Source organism: Balaenoptera borealis (genome assembly GCF_965194805.1).
Source record: "Balaenoptera borealis genome assembly, chromosome: 7".
Taxonomy (NCBI): Eukaryota; Metazoa; Chordata; class Mammalia; order Artiodactyla; family Balaenopteridae; genus Balaenoptera; species Balaenoptera borealis.
Window position 1 is genome coordinate 6,150,621 of NC_138864.1, and position 19,780 is coordinate 6,170,400.

General features: G+C 47.3%; 1 protein-coding gene across 8 annotated transcripts in view; it reads left to right on the forward strand.

Annotated features, from left to right (window-relative positions):
* The first annotated feature begins 8,834 nt into the window (after positions 1-8,834).
* Positions 8,835-19,780, forward strand: part of IKZF1 (IKAROS family zinc finger 1) — an 89,383-nt gene continuing 78,437 nt past the window's right edge. For 4 of the 8 annotated variants that reach the window (XM_082400516.1, XM_082400519.1, XM_082400522.1 and 1 more), the window contains exon 1: positions 8,835-9,124. The gene's annotated coding sequence lies outside the window, so the exon portion shown is untranslated. The other 4 variants (XM_082400520.1, XM_082400518.1, XM_082400517.1 and 1 more) reach the window with 3 other exon arrangements.

The window sequence follows — 19,780 nt, forward strand, 5'->3', positions numbered from 1 at the left end:
TCACAGTGGAGCAGCAGTGTTTTCCACTGGTGTGAACGTCTCCATCAAATACCATCTCTGCTAAGTCATCAAAATGCGCAATACCACCTGTTAGAAGATCAGATGTCAAATATTACTTTTGGATCATCAAGAAAGAGCTTTGTCTCTTTTTTTGCAATCTCCTCACTTTGGGAGGGTCCATCACCTCAGTTTCCTCATCCACAAAATATGAATAATAGCGTGGTCCAACCTCCTGGGGAGGAGAAGATAGATAAGTGCTTTTTGCTGACTAGCTCAAAAGCCACGCAAGTATAAATCACTGAGTACTGCACACGCTGCCTTGCTGCTGCTGTAGGTGCCTGGAGCTGTCACTGAAGCCTGCGAGAGCTCCAGGAACCTACAAGATATATGTGCTGGGAGAGCCAGGTCCAGCGTCTTTTGGTGGTGATGACTGAAACGCTGTTGTAGTGGAGGGGCAGCTGCTAAGTTTATGGTTATCGACCGCTGAACTTGAACTTGCTCTGAGAAGCCTGCTCCATCAGGCCGTCCAGCTCAAAGGGCATCAATCATTTGGTGCAACACTGTGTCTTATGGGCTTAATGGTATTGGAATCTGAAGGGCCAGAAGCTGCCCTTGGAAGTGAACAAAGGGCTGCTCACAGGCTGGAGGAGTGAGAGGAAGATGGACCTGACTTTTGCTTCACAAATAATCTAATAATAAAGGAATTAAACCAACACGCAGGTTCTATTGATCTATAATAGTGATTGAATGATCAATAAATGCACATCTGCACTCTACAACTTAGTAAATGGAGCCAAATCTCTCAGTTGCATCCTCAGGTTAGTTACTTGGCTTGCCACCTTTTGGTGATCGTGGAATGTGACCCCAACTACAGTTAATCATCTTACAAACATATATATAAATCCCCCATCTCAACTTGCACCAAGTACTAGCAATAGCCTTTGCTATCATCTATCAATCAATACATTATCCTTTCTCCCCAAATGCAGGGTCATTTACTACAACCTATTGGAAACGTGCTGCTTGGCAGAGAATGTTTATGAGATATAATCATAGAAAATAAAGGGATATTATAATGAGAAGTCAACCCTTCAGTTTAATTGCAAAAGACTGTTTAAGCTAAAGGAAACAGTGTATTTGAGCTCTGAAGTGGAAATAAAGTTGCCAGTTTCTGAAATGCATATCATAAAAAATGAGTTCTTTTTCTTCATTAGAAAAAAAACATATCTGCAAGTAATAAGAATATTATGAGTAAATACTAAAAGAATACATAGCCATTGGGCTGTGAGTAGCTACAGAATACATTATATCTTTGAATAATTTCTAAATCACTGACTTAGAGAAATACTGAGTCCTGGCCTTGGTAAATTATAATCTGTGTTCTTATCCTATAGAAATGAAAAGGATCATCGCCCCACACAAACAGAACAGGAAAAGTTTATTATGAATCTGAAGTGTTGCATTTTTAAATTAGTCTTTGTCTCCTTTTTGAAAAATAGCTTGAAAATGAACAGAATAATGTATGTATAAGGATAGTATGAACTAAATTGTCAAATTCTCTATAGACCTAAGGAGGAAAGAAATGTGGACCTTGCTGTGCTGAAGTTGCTGTTGCTAAGGAAGCACTAAATAGGTGAAGGTGAAACCCTACGATGTGCCCCAGGTGGACGGAGGAACAAAGAGGAGGTAGGTCCTTCCAGCTCTAAGGCCAGGAAAAAGCAGTTCCTATGCAAATTTGAAAACAAAGATGACAACTCTTTGTTGTTTGACTTAAACAAAATTGTTTTTCCTGAGTTAGAAAAGTCATATTAACCCTTCAAAATCAGTACCCATAAATGGAAATATCAGTTAACTGTTCCGGTCACTGTTCCAGGCACTGAGGAAACAAAGGAAAAATATTCTATCTTCCTAGAGAGTAAACAAAATAAGTGTTAACTCTACAACATGGTACAGATGATAAGGGCTGCAGGGAAAAAAAGTAAAGAAAGAAGGAGAACAGGAGATGCTTGGGTGGGGGTGGGGGGAGGGTTGTCGTGCCTTACAGAGGATAGAAGTGACAGTCTCTAAGCCAAGATGACATCGGAGCAAAGATTTGAAGCCAGCAGGAGGGCAGGCAGGAAGGTACCCGAAGGACAGTGAGCTGGTCCAGATGCTTGAAAAGTAGCAAAGCAGAGTAAAGCGGCTGGAGACAAGTGAGCAAGGGGCACAAAAGCTGGACATGAGACATGGCAGAGACATGAGGAAGGAGAGAAAAATCACACATCCTCAGGACTTCGGCTTTAGTCAGAGAGTGCCGGCACATTGTCCAGCAAAGAAGCACACAATCTGACTTCATTTTTCTCAGGCTCTCCCTGGGTGCTGTGAGGGGTGAAGACAGAAGCAGAGAGTGACTAGGAGGGCCCACAGTTTGCAGATGGAAGGCGACCGTAGTTTGGACCAATATGGTTGCCATGGAGATGAGAGGAGGTTGGGTTCTGGATACCTGTTGGAAGAAGAGCTGGCACGAGGTCTTGGCAGATGGGATGGGAAGAGAAGGAGGCATCCAGGATACCTTCAAGGTTTTTTGGCCTCAGCCATTTCCAGTTGCTATTAGGTAAGATGAAGCAGGTTTGAGGGGAAATATCAGGGATTTGGTTTGAGGCCATGGTAAATACGCGATGCCAATTAGATCTCCAGGTAAGGTGTACGAATCCTGATTTCAGAGTGAGGTCTGAACTGCGGATGTCAGGATACACGTGACATTGAAAACTATGTCTGGGGCCTTGTCTGGAGAGATCCAGCATTTCAGGAAGGAGACTGAGTAGCCCATGACACAGGGAAAAACCTGGCAAATGTGGCCTCATGAACATCTACCTCCCTGATGTCATCAGGTTCAGAAGAAATGTTTATGGGTGTTTTAGGTAAACTTTAAAGCCCTAGATCAATGTTCACTTACTACTCCTGGAACCAGCTGGACTTTGCACCAACCACTTTGAATTAATTCTTCCCAGCCCTTCTCAGATAAAGGAACAATCAATTTGCAACTTGGTCAAGGTGAGTTCCAACTGCGAGCCTGCAAACCCCTTTCAGGCACTTGGTCTTCTTCCTCATCTGCTTTCTGCTGGATGTCACCTCCCAAGAATCCTCAAGGACCTCCCTAATCAGGGGAAAGGAAAGAGAGGGGACTAACATGGATTACCGGGCATCAGGATTGATGATTTACCTCCAGGCTCTCAATCAATCTTTAAGCCAACTCCGTGAAGCAGGATTGACTTCTCCTGTTGTAGATACAGACAAGAACGTGATGCTCAGAGAGGTGATGGAATTCAACTAAGTTCCTACAGTGGCCTTACCTGGAGCTGGGAGAGACACCAAGATCTTCAGGACAGTTTCCACTATAGAGCCCCAAAGCTCAACCCCTTCTCCAAAACCATCCCAATTCCTCTACAGATGGGACAGGAAAGATTTACGATGTATTAACACTGAAAAGAGAAAGTTGCTCTAACAATACAAAAATAGCTAGACTCCATGTCTATGTACTTTACAGATTGGAAAGCCCAGTCACAAAGCTTCATCTTTCCTGGACGTGTCGATCTGATCCCTCTACCAAGACTGGTGCTGCCAAGATTGGCAACTTGGCCTCAGGGGAAATAAAACACTGAAAGTGACCTGGAAAGAAAGACTTTCCACCAGTGGGAGGAGGATGTCTTAAAGGTCCTTAATGAGTCCTTGGAGGGATCTCAGCTCTCTGCTGGGAAACAGGGCATAGGCAGGGGGCATAGCCGAAAGAAGTGACCGAGATTTGTATTCCAGCCCAACCACTTAGAAACTGAATACTTCAAAAGTATCGAACACTGATTCAGTGCTAAGTGTCCATTCAAGGTTGCTTAGCGCACATTAACTCATTCAGACTGTGGACGTTACGGATGAAGATTTGACCGTTGGTGGTGGTGTTATATTCCCATTTTACGGAAGAGGAAACTGAGGCCTGGGGAAGCCTAGGAGCTTGCCAAGCTCCCAAACGCAAACAGTTTGGCTCCAGAGTCTGGCCCTTAACCTTCAACCCCAGGCAAGCCACGCTCTCTGAACTTGAGTATCCTAGTTGCGTTGTTAGACGGAAAATAATCTGGCAATAATAGTCTGGCAATGTCCTCCACAGAGCTGGGCTCAATAGGGCTGTTACCTGAATGTGACTGTTCGCCTTTGGTTAATTGTCTCTTTTGAGGAAACTCTTCTAAAGCCCCCGCAGGTAGAGAAGACCAGCACTTCCTACACCAGCTCGAGTACCACTGAGCAGCTTCACCCTCTGTGTGCCCGCAGGCTTTGTGTCTAAATTTACCACAGCATGTTGCACGTCAAAATGCAGTTGTTTCCGCTTTTCTGGATTAGCAGTTGGAGGCCCTTCAGGGATAAGACCACATCTGATGCTTTATCGGGACTACCTGTCTCTCAAATACCACCCGCAAAGGTAGACGTTCAATGGATACTTGCTCTTTGCATAAACGAATAAATGCATCCCACCGGAAGGTGTGACACCACCAGAAATAGTGTTCCAATCCCAATCTTACCCCAATCAGTGGGGGGAGGGTGACACTCAGCTCTCGGTTTTCTTTATTCTGATCTGTTCAGATCACTTCAATATCTGCTTTTCTTTTACTCACACAAAACATCTTTAAACCTTTTCATTGGAAAGATTTTGGGTGAATCTATCTTCTCCAAATCACTATATCTGACTCAGTTTGTTTTTCAGTTGCTTCTAACCAAATGATATTGATAAAAAGTCACTGTTTTTGAGAGTCTAAGTGTATTCTTCTTACAAATACCAAAGGGAATAAAATGAAAGAATCATCATAAAGTGGGAAGGATTTGGCTGTCAGCTGCATCACATCCTTGATTCAAAACCCAGCTGCACTGCTGCATTTCTCTGAGTTTCAAAACCAGGAGCCACGGAGTCTCTGGAGAGGACATGGTGCACCCTGAGGGGTCTCCATCTGGGTCCCCAGGCATTTCCCACCCAGGCTCTGCCAGCTGGACAGTCTTGGCTCTACATGAGCCGCCCCCCACACTTCCCCACCCCTGAGTCCTGGTTCTTCACTTCCAAACCCAAGGAGTGAGTCCCAAGAAAAAGGGTCGAGGCCTTGCCCCAGGCTGGAAAGCTTTGGTTTTCAAAAACAGAAGAAGCAGAAGCTGGAGATCATAAAAACTGGGAAAAAGAAACCAGAGCAGCAGAGCCCTTGTTGCAGAAGTTTCATCCCAGTCCTCGGTCTTTTTCCTCAAGTTCATGATCCTTTACACTATACAGAACCACAAGCGTTCTGTATGAGTTTCACACTACAGAAAGATAATAGAATTTCATTTTTACAGAAAACTTTACCTATTATTTAACAAGATACTTACTATTTCTGAACTGCTGGAGGCAAAGGGATGCTCATTTTATCGCTGTTTAATAGATTTTCTTAAAGAAAAAAACACCATCATCATCGTAATTACTTACATACATTATCTCATTTAATTTCACTGAATTCTAGCAACACCATTGGAAAGTAGGTATGCTCTGCAGATGACAAACTGAAACTCAGAGAGGTTAAGTAACTTACCAAGACTCACACAGCTAGTAAGAAACAAAACTAATAACCACACTTATCACCTCAACTATCCTTTTCCTCTACAAAATTCACTCTCCTTTAAAATGCAATCCAGGCTCCGCCAGAACAAAAGCACCAGTAACTAACTCCATTATTACAGTAAGTTCTGAATAAATAGACTTTGATTAATTCTATAGGTGTTTTTATTCTTTTGAGAAGATTATCTCGAAAGAAAAAAATGGTAATTTAGCAATTATTGTCTGAATGAACTAAGCTATTTTTAACACTCTAACATTATGGAAACAGCTATCTATCTATATCTATCTATCTATACACACACACATATATATATATTTCTAAAGAAACAAAATGACACCTATAAATTTTTAGAGGATCACACCTATTTCAATTTCCACTGATACATTTTCTCCTCTAGTGTGTTTTTTAATGTTTATCGTTTTTAATTTATTTTTTATCGAATGAAAGATTCTTTAAATTATATAGTGCTTTACAGTTTAAAAAGTTTCACACACGTGGTTTCACATAATCCCATAATAACCCTTTTTTTAATCCCCTACCCCTATATAGATCCTCCAATATGCTTTGACTGTTGTCTTCAGTAGCTTTAACTTCTGATGGAAGGGTCATCTCTGGCCCCACGGAGTCTTATCCACAGACCCAGGCTACAAGCCGAGTTCCTTCTGTTCCACATCTTTGCAGTGATACCTGAGACTGGCCAATGATAGTAGAGTTCATAATAAATAATAATTACTGCTCACAGAGTCCTCCTCTGCTATGGCAAGAAGCATATGGCAAGGAGTTTTGTATGTGATCTACTTTATTCACCAACAATCCCGGGAGGTAGCTTATATTGTTACCATCAATGTATAGATGGGGAAACTGAAGCTCAGAGAGGTTAATGACCTCGGTCAAGGTCACACAGCCAAACAGTCTGGGCTCCTAGCTTCATGCTCTTCTGCCTCAGGAGGCTTTGCCTTGGTGGGATGAACACATCTGAGTCCTTGACACACACTCCTGGGGACCATGGCACACATTTAAAGAGAGGAGCCTGGGGGGCGGAGCTAAGAGTGCCGCACTCTTCCAAGGTCATGAACCCTCCACCATGTCATCTGCCTCCCTTGGGGCCCTGCACCCTAGGTTTATTGCCTCATTGAATCTTGACAAGGACTCTTTAGGATGAAGTAGCGTTTATTTCTTTTGCAGATAAAGAAGAAGAGGCTCAGAGAGGTTCAACAACTTTCCCAAGGTCACATAGGTAAGGGAAGGACTAGGAATTAAGTCAATGAACCTTTTACAAGTCCCGCCTCCTCTGGGCTTTTAAGCATGGAGTTAACTGGCTCGGGCTCAGCACAGCAGAATTTCAGGACGAATCGAGTAGTAGTGTCGCTGAAGTGGTCCAGCAAGAACTTGGCACATGCTGTTTGTAGCTCAAGGATGGTAGGAGAGACTTCTCCCAGGGATGGCAGAGGCGAAGGTGGTCAGCAGGGCCCCCGGCCCCGCCACGAGCAGCCTCCTTAGACGGGCCACAGCCTCCCCTAGCCTCACTCAGCTGCCCGTCCCCTTTGCCCGGAGGCACTTCTCGCCACTTGGAAGGCCTGCCCAGCCTCCCGCTTCGAGGCCACAGAGCCCTTCCTCGCTCTTCCCATGGAAAGACGCGGTCCCGTTTGTTTGTCCCGCTCACGGGGATGCGCCGGCGTTTATCTGACCCTTACTGATGCGTCCCTGCAAGTCTTGAAGGGCCGGGGTCCTGGCTCGTGTAACAGACCCTCCCCCGGCGCCTGGGCGGGGGCTGGGGGCGATGTCCAGCACAAATCTGTTGAATTCATGACTCCTGCTCGTCTGCTCAGGTTGAGCGCTCTCGCCGGGCTCCCGTCGGGTGGGGCCTGCCTGACCAGAACGACGGATTCCTCGCGGAGGACGAAGAGGTGCGCCATCAGAGCCGGCATTCCCGTTTGAATCGATCCTCAGCGCCTTACACTCGCGCTTCGGGGCTCGCGGAGGGAGAGGCTGAGGCGCAGAGAGCCGAGGAGGGGTTACAGGTTCGCCTTCCGAGCCGCCCGCGCCCCCGCCGCCGCCGCCGCCCTTTCACACTCGCGTGTGCACACAGGCCGAGCCGGAAGGCGCGATCCTAACTTGTGCCTCGAGCGGGTGGGAGGGAAGAGAGACGAGAGGTATTCCATTGGTTGTCTGGGAAAATGAATTGCACCTTCCCCTCACTTGCGGAGGATCAACTTTTCCCACCCCCTCGGGTGGGCACTCATAACCTGGGGTCGCAGCCAGAACCGGGGAGCCAAGTGGCCCGAGCTGGAGGGAAGCGAAGCCGGGCGGGCAGTGGGCTGCCCTAGACGTCGGGGAAAGTGCTTCACGGGACCCCGAGTGCCCCGGGCGCGCGAGCACGCGGGTGCCCCGAGGAGCGGCCCGGGGCTCAGGGTTGCGGGTCCCCGGGAGGGCGCCCCGGCTCCAGCGGCCCCGCACGCGTCGTCCGCGCCGGGCCCCCAAGGGTTAAGCGCGGGCCCCGCGGCGCGGTGGCAGACACGCCAGCCAGCCCGGGACGCGGAAAGGCTGTCACCGCCGGCCGCGCGGGGCCGCGGCGGGATGCGGCGCTGGAATGAGGAAGCGCGGCGGCGCGGGGAGGGCTGGGGCGCGCGGCGCGCGGGGGTGGCGGCGGCGCGCCCAGCGGGCCCGGCGCGGGCGAGCGGGCTGCAGCCGGCGGCGGCGCCAGCAGGTACGGCCCGTGCCCGCCGCCGCCCCGAGAGCCTGGCCTGGGGGGGCCGGGGTCCAGCCCAGCGCGGCGGCAAAGTTTGCGCGCGCTGCCCCGGAGTTGCGGTCGGGACGGCGCAGGGCGAGCGGGCGACCGGCGGCAGGGACGGCACGCCCCGCTCCGCGTCCCTCTGCGAGCCCCGCTCCGAGTCCCGCCCCGCGCCCCGTCCCCGTCCCTCTCCGAGCCCCGCTCCGCGTCCCGCCCCGCTCCCCGCTCCTGTCCCGCTCGGTGCCGGAGCGTGCGCGGGGGCCGAGGCGGCGGCGGGGCAGGGCGCGCCGGGACCGGCTTGGCGCGCTGCCCCAAAGTTTGTGGAGCGCGGGCTGCGGGCGCGCGCTCGGGCCGAGCGGCCGCAGGTGGCGGAGCGCTGGCCCGCGGGGGCGCGGCGCGGAGCCCAGGTGCGCGGCCCGTGGGCGGCGCTGTGCGCGCGGGACGGGCCGACCGGCCGGGAGCGCGAAAGCCGGGTGGCGGCCGGCGGGGGGTGGGGAGCGCAGAGGAGAAATGGGGAACAATGCGAGTGAGCAACTTCAGGAAGTCATTGTGAAAGAAAGCTGGGAAGAGCTGGGCGGCCGAGCGAGCCGGGCGCTCTGACAAGTGCCTGCGCGGCCCGCGCCCGGGGCGGCGTCTGCGGCGACGGTCCTGGGTCCCCGCGGAGCGCAGCCGAGCCCGGGCGGGACGCTTGGCCGCGGCGAGGGGGCCGAGCCGGCGAGCCCGGCTCCGAGGTTGCTCTTGGCGCCCGAGGATCGGTCTTGGAACCCCAGAGTGCGACGCACGCATCCACGTGAGTGTTTCCAGGTAGAATTTCCGTAGGAAAACTTGGATGAAAAAAAGAGAGAGAAAGAAAGAAAAGACGAGGCGGTTAGATGTGTAAGTCCTGGTTTCGCTCGGGTCCGCCTCTCCTCTCTGGGGACAGTGGGAGCGCTGACTTTTGTCAAAGCCTGGGCCACTTGGTGCTGTGACTGCAGGTGCAGGGCAGGCCGGCGTGGGACACCTTTGAGCCGCCCCGCTGTCCCCGTGGGGAGGACGCCGTGGTCCCGGTCATGTTTAAATCGATCTACGCTTATATAGTGAGATCACGGAAGTCAGCCTTTATAAAGTCATTCATAACGCGCTTTCTTTTCTCATTTTTGACGTGAGAGCTTTTTGTTTATACTGTAAAATAAATAGATCGAGTCTGAGCTTGCTTTCCGCAAAACTGGAATTATCCCGGTTTGAAAAGTTGGTAGTACTTTTGCCGAGTGCCGTTTTGGCTGTCAGGTTACGAAACCCCTCGGTCAAAAGGCGTCGGGTTACTTGCGACTGTATTTGAAACGTGTTTGAAAAATTCGTCAAGGATCCTTGGTGATTCCTAAGGAATCTCCTGAAGGTGTGATTGTTTTTTCTTCTAAGTTGGAGGCACGGAGTGTAGCATCTGGAGAAGCAAAAAGGGTTACGATTCGATTCGCAGGGTCTGATCCGGCACTTCCAAATGCAGCTTTCAAATGCAGTTTCCATTCTCTCTGGACAGCAGCCCCCGGAGTGAATGTCAAGGCCCTGTGCTTCCCTCAATTTCAACACTCAAAATTCCCCACCCGGCTCCCCACGGGGTATTTCAGCTTTGAGGTACCTTATTTTAAACTTGGAAAGACAAACTGGTATTGAAGAAATATCTCCTTAACCGTCTGTTAAAAGTTAAAAAAAAAAAAAGGAAGCTGAAAATTATTATGCATAATATTTAAACTTTCATGGAAATTTCAGTGATTTTAAGGATTGGTTCACTTTGGTTATGAGTTGAGGGGAGAGTGGAACCTGCAGGAAACGGTCTGAGCCTCTTGAATTCACTGCTTTGTTTGAAGATGTTTATTTGATGAGGTCATTTGGATTCATCTTTTATGTGGGATTTTTAAAGTAATAATTCAAGTATTATGTATATTATATGTGTTGCAATTGTTTCAGTGACAAATTAGATTATTTGATATGTGGCTTAAAATTTAAGCAGTCACAGATATCTCTAACCGGAAGATTACTTGCTTACATTCCAGATTATACAGAACGTGTTAAAAAATAATTTGTGTGCACAGATATAAATAATGATGTTGCATTTAAAAATCCTATACAACTTGGGTTTGATATAGTGTATTCGATTTCAAAACTTCCCATGGTCATACATGTTTATACCTTTTTTACATGGGGAAAAAAATGTGTTTCCTGGCCTCAAAGTCCACCAGAGCTGAAGACCAAAACATGTCACTGAGTTAAATGGTCAGGTTTTCTTCCCGTCCTGTTTCTTGGTGATAGTTGAAAGCAGGAGTTTCAGAAACTCCTCCGTGCTTCTTTAATTCATCAATATTTTAATCAAAGTGCTACATCTTGGGAAACTACATATCCTCGGAAATTCAGTACCATCGTAACAATAAAAGCCCATCATCACGGCCTCATGGGATGAGCCCACAGGTCCGTGAATCAAAGTATGTTGCATTTGGGTCTTTTGAGAAGTGTGTCTGAAGTCTCCTGAGAGAAGGTAACCAGTGGTTTTCTTGCAGCCATTTCCCTTGTTGAAAATTAAGATCACAGCCAATTTCCTGGCCAAGAGGCTGCAGCCAGTAGTGCTGGAATGGACCACTGTGTCTTCCTCACTGGAGGCCTAGAGTCTGAGGATCGTGGTTCTTTGGTTTGGAGATCTTTTCCCCTTGGCTTGGATTTGTGTGTCTCACGTTGGGTCATGTGTAGGAGCATATCGTCAATATAAACGTCAAACTCTTGAAGTTTGAGAGGACCCGGAGTATATATACAGTCTACTACGTGCCATGCTGTGAAACACCTCCACCCCACCTGTCCACGTGTCGTGTGTATCCTTCACGGTTACATGTGTATTAATAAATACAGGAAATAAAGACATTATGTGACCATATGCACACAGACACACACAGGGAGTACACACAGCGTGGGGAGAGATGCAGGGGGCAGAGTGGGAGAGGGTTATAACATCAAACACACCTGACCTGAGTACTAAAGCACCTCCTTTTTGGGTTTGTTGGTTGGTTTGTTTGATTTTTACCTTTTACTAAAACAAGATAGATTTTCCTGCTTGGAATGGTGAATTTAAGCATAAGTGACGTTAGTACTCTGGGTGTCTGCCTCACGTATTTGCAGTTAACCCAGAATTCATCAAGGGTAGCAGCGTTCAGAGGCATTTTTGTTTCTTTTTCCCTCCTCTAATATTTGTCATTATGAAATAATTTCACTATGAAATAACTCTTGGTTTTGTTGCCTTATTTGAATGGAGATTTATATCAGTGGATCCAGCTCACAGAGAGCAACCCTTTAGGGTTGACTGGCAGCCCTTGCTATTTCTCTTTTTTTTAATTATTATTTTTAAAAATTCATTGAAGCATAGTGGATTTACAGTGTTGTGTTAATTTCTGCTATTTCTACACACATTTTTGGGTGCTGTGACTCCCACTTGTGGCCATAAGACGCTGCCCCTCCTGCCCTGATGGTTACCGTTAGTCCCTGTCTGGTGTCAGTCCGTTTACCTGCAGAGCCCTCAGGCGTGCGTGTGGCATCATTCCATGTCACTGGAGAAAACACAAGATGTAAAAGCAACAGGTGACCCATCCTTTGAGGCTGACAAGGGGAGAACCGTTGATCCAGTTGACACCTTGAGACGGATCATTCTGGTTTTGCTCAGAACAGGCACATGTACACGTGTGATCCAGACCTTGGGCAGGTTGCGTTTCAGAGCGTAGGCATTACACACACACACACATTTAAAATCCAGATGAGGAGGGAGACAGGAATAGGGTTCATCAGGGACGTGGGCCTCCCAAAGCAGACTTGAGCCACACCAACAAAACTGGTGTTATGGGGTCGACCAGATGCCCACCGTGGTTTCTCCACGGAGACCTGGCATGTTGTTGTTCTTTGCAGTGTAATAAATGACTCTGCACTGCAGGTTATCTTTCTGCATCTCCTGTTATATATGTTCACGTCCTTCCATTTTCAGTGTCGTTGCTTTAATAGCTTGTGTTTGACATCACTTTGAAACGTTTGATGATATTCTAACAAATATTTGTAAGATGTTATGAAACATTAAAAGTGAAATGCTGCATTATTACAAGTGAAACAGAGCAAACAAAAGAAGCTTTGCAGAGAGCCGCAGGGTGGAGAGGTGGGCAGGGCCCACCCTGCTTTGGCGTGTGTCTGGTTAGAGGCGGGGAGCCACTCCTGAGAAGGGCCTGGTGGGGAGGAAGCCCAGGCCTCCTCTGCAGGAAATGGCCTCATCCCTTGAGTCCGTCTTTTTTGCCTTCTCCTGTTTTGCTGCAATGAACAGGTGGTGGATGCCTTGGGTGCCTCCCATGATCCACCTGGGGATGAACTGTGAAAAATGGTGAAAACCCCGAGTTCCAGGCCTGGGGGCCACCTGCCTTCCCCGCCACAGGCCTGGCTCTGTCTCCCTTCTCCCAGGGCCGTTTGTGTCTGCCTTTGGGGCGCTCAGACTGCCTGTTGACTAAAAGAGATCCCTCTCCCACCCACCGCAAGCCCGCCAAGTCAGACGTCCTAATCTGTGAACCCATTTTGGTCAGGACAGGAAGCACGGGCTCCCTTCCTGCCCGTGTTTTCCTGAGAGAAAACTACCTTCCCTCCTTTTTTGCATATTTGGCAAGTGGGCCCACCTTCCTCTCCGCCCCAGTGGAAGGCGAGCAGGGCAGTGACGAGGCGAAGGAGACAGCAGGGTCCCTTCCAGGTGGCTGGGTCCAGGGGCTTCTGCGCAGCTCAGGGTCCGAAGGCCCCAGGCCTCCAAGGTAGGACTGGGGTGCAGCCCCCCTGGGTCTCCAGGGGCCACAGGCTCCTGGGTGAGATCGCCCATTTCTTTGCTGCTTTTCCACAGATGGGATGTTCCCAGCATGCACTCTCCTCCTTCCCAGGGCAGCCTACGACCCAGCCCCTGCCCGGCACCCCTCCCGTTGTCTGTCCTGGGTGATGGAGAGCCTCATTACCTCCCATGTGCTCTCTCTGCTTTCGGGGGTCCCCGCTCCACCTCCTGATGGCTTACGGCGCAGGGCCGCGGCTTAACGAATTGCTGAAGATGGGCCCTAATGAGTGGGAAAGCTCCTCCTTCATCTTTTCTCATTCAAGTGTGCAATGATTCGTTTTTCTTCAGCAGTCAGCTCACTGCTAAAAGAAATCTGACTCTCTTCCTGCCATGTTCGCGCCAAAAGTGAGCTCTCACGGACGTGCAGTTGGTGCAGGGCTTCTGGGGTGTGTTGAGGGCAGGTGCAGTGTGCGAGGGTCCCAGCTTTGTTATTTAATCCCTTCCCTCCCTCCTTCCTCTCTGTCTCTGCCTCTGTCTCTCCATCTTCCTTCTGTCTCTCATGTGTGGGGTTTTTGCAGAGACAACTAAGAACTACATAAAGAATTTGTAAATGACCTTACACATACTGAAATAGACTTCTGGGCTCCATTGTTGAGTTCACATGCTAAAATTGACACTCTAAAGCTTTTCGGGCAGTTTGAAACTGTCTAAAATTGAACAAGATGGTTTGGATTAGAGTCCTTTTCTAAAGCTAGGGGTTCCACGGTGAATATTGATTCATCAGTTTTTGGTAAATTTTTGTTGTTACATCAGACTTTCACTGGCACACTTGGAGCAAATGAAATAGCACATAAGACACCTCCTTAGACCAAATGGGAAAAATGTTTAATTTAGAATCTTTAGGAGAAATGAAAATGAGGGATTGATCTCTTATAAGCTGACTTTGGAGGCACTCTGAAATGAACTCCAGTGCTTTTAATGGAAACTAGAAAGAGCCGGCGACCCCCTGGTGTGAGCCCCACTTTGAGCCTGAAAAAGTGACCTTTTCTTCCTCCTTTGTGCTGGGTTTTGTGTAGGGCAGTGATATTCAAAGAGATCCACAGTGAAAACATATTGATAAATTGTGTATCCTACTTCATTAAATTAAAAATCATACTGCTAATTATCTCAGGTTGTTAGAGATAAGGCAATTAATTACCATTTAAAAATGGTTTAGAAATTTCTAGTGCATTTCTACCTGCGTTTTCTTGCTTCTGTCTGGAGTTGTGTTTGTTTAACCTGAATTTCAAGAATTTTCAGTTTAATTTAGAGCAGATAGCCTTTTGTAAAAGAAATGTAATTTGCTGGAAAAAAAAAAGGTAAAACATTGAAAATAAATAATTTAAACTTATTTAAGGGCTGCAGAAAAATCTGACTGTAGTTTTTAAAATGAGTTTTCCTATATTTTGCTCCCTGATGGATGTGAGCATTTTCTGCCTGATTATACATAAAGATGTGCTGATTTTGTAGGCCTGAAAACGAGGAAGTTGTAAGCCTCTGTGAGGTTCTACTGACGACACCCCCCCCCCCGGGTTTGCATGAGGACATTGTGGGCTAAAGGTTGTGGATGACAGACCGGGCTCCAAGCAGTCCTCGTTGGGCCTGATACCCACTGGGAGAGCATATCCATATGGACCCTGTTACGTGTTCTATTATGTTGGGCATTTTGTCCTCGGGATCCTACAAGGTTCGGGTTACAGGATAGCTCAGCTCTCTGTCCGTCACCGAATACAATGGAAATCTAGAACTTTTCTTGCTAATTTGGTCCAACTAAAGAACCCATTCAGAATATCAAGTGGTATTCTTCTCTGTGATTATTTTAGTTACTGTCAGTAGCAATCACTGTTACCAAATCATTGATACATTTGTACTTCCTTTACCCTTCTCAGACACAACTGAACTTGACTTCAGCTGACCCATTTGAAGCTGGGGTGACCAAAGTAAATTCCCAAAGTACTGAAGCTGCTAAGAGATTAAGCTAGGATTTAAGGAGCCTGATTTTTGAATTTACATTCTGTGTACTATGAACTTGGTTTTGAAAAGTGAATAGAGATGATTTTTTAAGAATTTTTATAAGTTACTTCATTTTAATTCATCACAGCTGATAATTTAATTCATTACAGCTGATAATTTTGGGGTGTTGTAAACAGAACTGATCTCAGAATGTGAGTCCTTTAGGGAGAATTTCCCATTAACCTGGAAACCACATGGCCTTAACATGGGGAGTCAGCCGTCAGGATGTCGGCACCCATTTCTCTCTGGAGCCAGCATCCTATGATGCTCTGAAACACATTTTCTCTCTCTGTTTGCATCTAGATTTGTAGCTCTTGTTTTCCCACCAGCTAGGCAGGAGAGACTTTTCTAAATTCAAAAAAAAAAAAAAAAGGTTATATGGTAAACTGGATGGTGTCCTCAGTGGGAAAATCAACAATAGCTTTTCAGTTGTTGTTGATAAATAGATATGTATGGATTGCAAACACTGGGTGTTCCTGTGGGGATTAGCATAATTTTACTCCCTTGGGTCTAAATAACATAAATATAGCTTTAAAAAGAAGTCCAATGGCCTTTGTAGAAACCTCAGTATGACAGGTATGTTTTTTGGAGTGTTATGGGTATACACGTGGATTTTCCTACCATATACAGTTTTAATTTTGAATTTTTCATGTCCACATAAAACTTCACTGCTAAGAAGGCAAGAGGAGATACTGTATTCTTCGTGACAGCATCTTGCCTTGCTGAGTAAAAAGCTGAGTTCATATTGTAACTTTGTATTTATCTATTTTATAAAAAATGAAAAAAAATCTTTGAAAAATAATAGGAACACAAAAACTATTCCTGGGTTCCTCTGTCTCTTCACTTTATAATGACAAGAGATCAACACTTATGAGAATATCCGTGTAAATCATTATTTTGGTCCAGTTCCTACGTTTTTCTTTAAAGATGGAGATGTCACTTTTGTTGCACAGTTGCTGGCCAAGCATGAAGTCTTCTAAAATCGGGAAGAAGGTAGAAGAAAATGATCTAAACTTAGACTTTTTACTTAAGTGATGAAGTGTAAAAGGCCATTTATATTTGAGGAAGTGACTTAGGAAATGGCCTCTGATGACGGCCAGAATCAGGAAAAGTCCTCTGAAAGAGTATGTAAATTCTGAGTGTGTCTGCCTCTCCCAGGGTTGCTGAATAAACAGCAGTTACTGTTAGTAGTTTGAGAGCCAGTGTACAGGGGTGCACATATGAGCGGGTCCAGACACACAATAGTTGTGCAGTGCTGGACCTTCCTGGGGCACTTGAAACCCAGCTCTGGACCTGTTTTGAAAGCACAAACTCTCTCCAGCTCCATTTTCTGTATTATTTTCTGATTTCTAATATTTCACATCTTTTTTCCTGCCTCACTTCGAGACAGGTAGCTCCATGATGGCTTTTACAAATAGTCTCATGGTCCTTTTCATTCTGTATTAAATCCCTCCTCACTAAGAATGTTTTCAGACAGCAGGGTTTTCAGCTGTTTTTTGAAGAGGCTTCCCGAGTTCCCCCTGACCCTTCCTCTTTTGCATATCAGTTCCTGCCCCTAGAAAAAAAATGTGAGGACAGAATTGCACATGGGAGCTAATTTGCCCTCAAAAAGCAGGTTCACAGCAGAACAAACCGCTGGAGGAAGAGTTCTCTGTAGCTCAGTTTAAAAAAAGGGTGTGTGTGTGTGTGTTTGTGTGTGTGTGTGTGAATGGCTCAGTTAAATATGGGGGAGGGGGGGTGTGAAAGCCAAATTGGATTCCCTGCCATCCTGTTTAAATCTTGTTTTTCATTGTTATTTGCACCAGCCCTAATCTCTGTGGAATAATCATGAAAATGTGTAGATTGGCAGCTAATTTTTGAAAAATGAAAAGACTCAGAAATGGAATAACTGGGCTCCGAAGTTGTTACATTCACCCGACCTGTTTTGTCAAGTTGTTAGGAAAACCTCTATGGTCCCCAGAACCAGACACAAAGACCCTGCATATTGCCTTTGCTTTCTCTTGGAAAGTTTCCTTTTTTAAGATACAGTGTAATTCACAGTGATAGGGTAGATTTGCAAAAATAAAATCTACCAGTCTGAAGATCAAAAGACTTTCTCTCAGCAGGAATAATGGGTTTTATTAAAGAGCTCTGTGACCTAAAACATTTTAAATAGATTATAGGCTTGGCCCGTGTTCCCCCTTCAAAATAAGCGTCATTGAGATTATAAGGAAATAACCCCAAACGTAACTCTAGTGCAACCTCACTCATCAGGGAGGAAAATAACCAATAGCATCCATTTGACCAAATAACCAGAATTTAACTGTATTGTAGAGGTTTTGTGATGAAGTTTGCCTTAATTGCAGAGTGTTACAAAGAACATGCTTATTTTCTGTGAAGATACAGGTAACACCCATTCCTTGTCCGTTTATACATTTAAAATTTGGGACCGCTGCCCAAGTGGACCTGGGTTCAGATCTCAGCTCTGTTGTCTGTTTAGATGTGTGGCCTTGGGCAGAATGCTTCTTTCTTAGCCTCGGTTTTCTCATCTACAAAATGGAAAGAATAATATGGATTATGTATAAGAAGAAGAATACAGGTTAATTGTAAGGGTTAAAGATGCACACTTAGCAAATGGGGATTGAATACTACATCTACCGTGGACACTCTGCTGGGCACTCAGATAAGACAGAGGACAAGGTGGGTGGTGCCCAGGCCTGTGGGGATTAGCAGCGAAATGCCAGGCGCATGGTAGTTGCTTCAAGAAAGCGAACTAACCCCAGTATCGTTTCCTTTCCCTCTTTTTCTGGCATATATAAGGCACTCAAGAAAGGCTATGAAATATTTCTGGGCAGAAACTCACCCATGTGGTTCATCATAGCACATTTGTTGTGCTGTGTACTTAATTATTTAATCGCCATTAATCAGGGTGGCTTGGAGAGTCATCAAATTGTGGTTCGTGACAAGCATCTGGCTTTTAATCTTGACTTCATTAATCCAGACTCACCTTTTTGGATTGTGGAAAAGCCCTGGCACCTCAGGGAAAGTGCTGTGAGGGGAGGCGGCTGAGGAGGGTCTGGGGACCCCCGCTCTCCCCGGCCCTTCCCACCTGTGTGGTCCTCGCAGGTTCTCGCCGAGCCGCTCTTCGAGCTGCTTGCTCTCCGGCGGGTAGAAATGGGGCCACTCGTCCTGGAGATGTGCCCGGGCTCCTCACTCGGAAGCCACAACTGCCCATGGCTGTTGGATGCTCGTCCCCGGGGAGGCATCCAGGTTCCAGCCCCCGTGGGTGTGGGAGGAGGAAAAGAAGGCGAGGTCAGGGAGGGGCTTCCAGAAGGTCTTGCTGTCCCCCTGGCCCGGCCACCGTGGAAGCAGGATGCTGTGGGCCTGCCTCCATCTTGTGCTGGGTCCTCAGTGTCCCCCTGTTCTCTAGGCTCCAGAGAGCCGGCGGGGAGGGAGAGATGGGCAAGTCCCGCGCAGCAGCAGGGGAATGACGGGCCTGACCGCAGGCTGTGCCTCCTGAAAGGACAGTCCCCGCTGGCTGTCCCTTATCGCTGCATCTGTTTCCCCGTGTGCGGGATTCAGGGCTGCTCACCCCCAAGAGACAATAAAAGCATTCACGTCTGTAAGAGCTGCCCGGTGACGGTTATTTCCTGAGATTGCTGTGTTTTCTCCCATCAATATGTTGGCTCTGGCCTCAAATCATTGGGGCTCCCTGTGCAGAGCAGAATATGGCAATGTTCCCGTGAAATAAGTGTTCCCTCTGGCATCTCCCTTTACAGGCCTGCTGGTCTTGGTTTGGGTTTAGGTGAAGGTTTGTGAAAATAAGGTGTTAAGTCACTTTTGCGATAAACTCCTCTTCCTGACTGCAAGCTCTTTTGTACTGAGATCAGATCAAGCCTGAGTCCCATTTACCATTTGACACTGGGCACTGCTTCCACGAGTCTAAAAAGAAACACAGAGCCTGGGCCGTGCCTGTGTTCCCGGGGATGGGGTTATTTCACTGTCCCCTTCGAGACCCTTCCAGGCTGCCCCTTGGCAGCTTCTTGGTCTTGGAGAGGGTGGCGTTTCCTCTCCCGCAGACAGTTTTCCATTGTCGGATTATTCCTTGGTCTTTGCCTAAAAGCAAAGTCACTTTTACAAAAAACTCACTCCTTTTTAGTCCCAAGAGATGCAAATTTCGACTTTGGGGAAGTTTGAGGGAGCTTGTCAAGCTACCCACCGAACCACCGTGTGATGTCAGACAAGACAGGTCGCGGAATCACAGGGCTGGTGTGGGCTGTGCCCTAATTCTTATGAATCTCAAAACGATGGTGCCAACAAAACATTCGTCCAATCAAGGGGGGGCGGCCCATAAGCACAGCCCCAGAGCTGCAGTGGCTGCAAGCCCACACATAGTGGGTCCGTGTAGGGTTGGTAGAGAGTGCGTTTGAAAGTCTAAGCGAGGCTGAGGACCTAACAGTTCTACATGGGGGTTGCAGACATTCAGTGAAAATGGAAACCGGCCTGTGACAGGGATCGTGCATCCCCTGATCACTGGGGTCGGCTCCCTAATACCTCCAATGTCCAGAGCACCAGTGGACACTAAGGCGGGGCTGGATCCAGGAAGGTGCC